A 3,398-nucleotide genomic window follows, 5' to 3' on the forward strand; every position below is an offset into this window, starting at 1 on the left:
GGATGAATCCTCTGCAGACTGCAAAAATAATGAGATAGGGCGAAAAAAAACAAGATGGGTAAAAAAAACAAGATGGCAAAATTTTCCAAATAGACGTTGTAACAAGACTTAAAGTGACAAAATATGACATCACAGCCAACAAGGCATTCATTCCTGCATTTAAGAAATGCACCAGTGTAGTTAAAGTGACACTAGTGTGGTAGACTGGTATCATTAACCATGTTGGCAACTACACTCATAGCTTCCATAGTTGTGCCACTTTTACAACTATCTATCAAGTTGCACCTCTGCAACTACAGTCAATGCTACAGAGTCTCTAGTGTCAATTCTACATTCAATGATTAGGTTACAACACAACCTTCACCCATTTTCGTCTATCCGGCCTTCCCTTGAGAAGAAAAAAAAATCTTGTTATTTTTTCTGAAATCAGGCGAAAATTAATGAGCGCGCGGATGTCATCCATAAAATTTACTTGCTGTGGCCTAACTTGTTATCCAGCCACTTACCAACCAGTGTACATGAGACGATGTGTTTTCGTTAACGTCATAGTAATTCTAATTTGCACCCCCAAGAGACCACGTTGTAGTGTCATTAGATGTTTGCGTAACTCAACGTGGTTCAACTGACGTCACGTCAAAGCCTGTACACAATAGCTAATCATTTCTTCAAAAGAGAGGCCCATTACGAGCGCATGATTGTTCATTTTGTTATTGCACCAGTCGTCCTACACTTTGAAGTGTAGCGTTATTACCTCCAAAAAAAAGGAGGGGAGGTATCGTTTTGATGTGTTTGTTTGTCTGAATGTTGTGTTTTCGGGTATTTGTTGTCAGCATACCTTTAGAACATCTGGATGGATTCTAGTTTTGATATTTAGGAAGATGAAAGTCAGGGTTAAATTTGTCCCTCTGGTGTGTGACCTTGTTACTGCAGCAGAACTTCCGGTTTCGATATCTTTTGTTCCTCTCTGTGTGTTTGCGTATATAACTCAAGGTCCATTGAATGGAGTTGTTTGCATTTGCTTGTGTTGTTAATTTATTGAGATTCAATTAATTTTTGTTATTTTGGCCACAGTAGCGGTATTTTTCAACGCACTGCAGTACCAATGAGAGACACCACCATCTTAAACATATTGTGGTACAGTCCATTCCACCAGCTGTTGCTTCCCTAAGTGTAGCCTGTGCTATCGGCCTTATTCTCATTAACTGAAGACTGTAGTTGCCAGATGTATCAATCAGCTGTAACATATATGATAATAATCGTTCAGTCTATGCCTGTACAATGACAAGACATTGATTAAATTTGTCAATTATTCTGAACACAGTGACCAATACCTTGTGCTAAATATATAGACATGTTCTTCCTCCAGCAAGAATTTGCAACAACAACAAAAAACTTCATCTTAGATTTAAGACACATGGAGACATATCTCTAGTGGGTATGAGTAATCTTCGTGTAAAGACTCTGATACTATGCAGACGTTAAAGATCTTATCCTTAACGGAAATTGTAAGGCGATTACTTCTTAATTCTTGTAAGGAATATGGGCCAGTGTGACCTGAAATGTCTCAGAATCAAAAACAAGTGATGTGTTTTATGAGATCAGGTGGACTAAAGAAGCTTAGTAATGTCGGTAGGCACATAAGGTATTCTGACCTGACCTGACCTGTCTCAGAACAGAAAACAAGTGATTTATCTTACGAGATCTATGATAAGCTATTCCCTAGGGAACAAAAAGTGTTTAGCCACTTGTTATAACGTCGTTAAGTGAATAAGGCATTGTGATCTGAGGGGCCATTCACATAAATAGTTTGTTAGTCTTGTAGATACTTGTCTGTGTGTGTATGTGCATTTGTATGTGTGTTGTGTATATGAACGTGTGTTTGTGTGCACTTGTGCGAGGGCATATATGAACATGTATGCATATATGTATTTGTGCGTATATATGTATTTGTGTGTGTACATCTTTATGTGTGTGTGTTTCTGTGTGTGTGTGTCTAAGTATATGTGTTTGTGTGTATGTGTGTGTGTCTTTATGTGCGCACGTGTGCGTGTGCATATATGAACATTGCCTGTATATATGTATTTGTGTGTGTACCTCTTTATGTGTGTGTGTCTGTGTGTGTGCCTCTAAGTATGTATGTGTGTGTGTGTGAGTGTGTTTGTGTGTATGTGTGTGCCTTTGTGTGTGTGTGTCTGTGTGTGTGCCTCTGTGTATGTACTCAATATGTGTGCGTGTGCCTTGCATTGTCTAGTGAAAAGAGCTAGAGTACCACGAATAAAAAAAAAACAACTTAAAACTTAAAAACACAGGGGCATTCCACTCCAGAAGGGAGTCTTGTGAATACATAATCAGCCGACCCATGCAGACCCTACCCATGCATTCCCTATACGCATAGACTCAATATGTGTGCGTGTGCCTTGCATTGTCTAGTGAAAAGAGCTAGAGTACCACGAATAAAAAAAAACAACTTAAAACTTAAAAACACAGGGGCATTCCACTCCAGAAGGGAGTCTTGTGAATACATAATCAGCCGACCCATGCAGACCCTACCCATGCATTCCCTATACGCATAGACACTTTGTTTATCGTACATATTTTCGGAATAAATGAGGTACGCTGAGCACACCGAGAAGGCATTGCTCATAAGATAGCAAAGAATACAAGAACAAGACGAAATTTCCTAGCGAACCTGAGATTAGCTTGGTAACCTTACCTAAAAGTTCTGCATTGTATTCAGCCATAGGATTAATGCAATTAGAGGGTACTTGGGGAGTTTAGTAGAAGACTGAATGCTTTTGAGGCATGTGGAGCAACTGGGTACTTTATCGCATAATGTGAAGTAGTATGCAGTTATCACTTCCTGAAATGAATATCTATCGGAAAATAACACTCCCGTATGGAGTGGAATGCCCCTTTAAAACAATCTCCCACCAAACTGTCGGGACAGTTGTAAGTAATGTAGGCACGTACTGTATAGTTACAATGATGTATACTTCAGCTCGTCCACTGATACATCCGGCAGCTGCAGCCTTCAGTTAATGAGAATAACCACTGTAATAAGGCCGGCAGCACAACTACAATTATTATGGAAGTAACAGCTGGTGTAATGGACTATACCACACTGTCCACACCTTGGGGATGTCACTCCTTGGTACTGCAGTACCTAGAACAATACACCTTTCTCACGCGGCGGCCATGATAGATCGAAGACGAGGTCAATGAGGCAAACAGACAAAACTTATTTCTAAAATCAGCTGCCATTTAGTTTTCACCCAAACCACACAAATTTTCACAATATAAGATCAAATAATAAATATTATAACTAAAAGATATAGCAATTTATAGTAGCGTAGACTGATCCCATAGTCCCTTAAGAGATGCAAAATAAAAACTTGATA

The 3,398-nt window shown here is 39.2% G+C and overlaps 1 protein-coding gene across 1 annotated transcript in view; it reads right to left on the minus strand.

The window, feature by feature from the left end:
• Positions 1-3,398, minus strand: part of LOC118404404 (potassium channel subfamily K member 9-like) — a 16,376-nt gene that overhangs the window by 1,870 nt on the left and 11,108 nt on the right. The window lies entirely within an intron of this gene.

This window comes from Branchiostoma floridae, chromosome 17 (assembly GCF_000003815.2).
Source record: "Branchiostoma floridae strain S238N-H82 chromosome 17, Bfl_VNyyK, whole genome shotgun sequence".
NCBI classification, from domain to species: Eukaryota; Metazoa; Chordata; class Leptocardii; order Amphioxiformes; family Branchiostomatidae; genus Branchiostoma; species Branchiostoma floridae.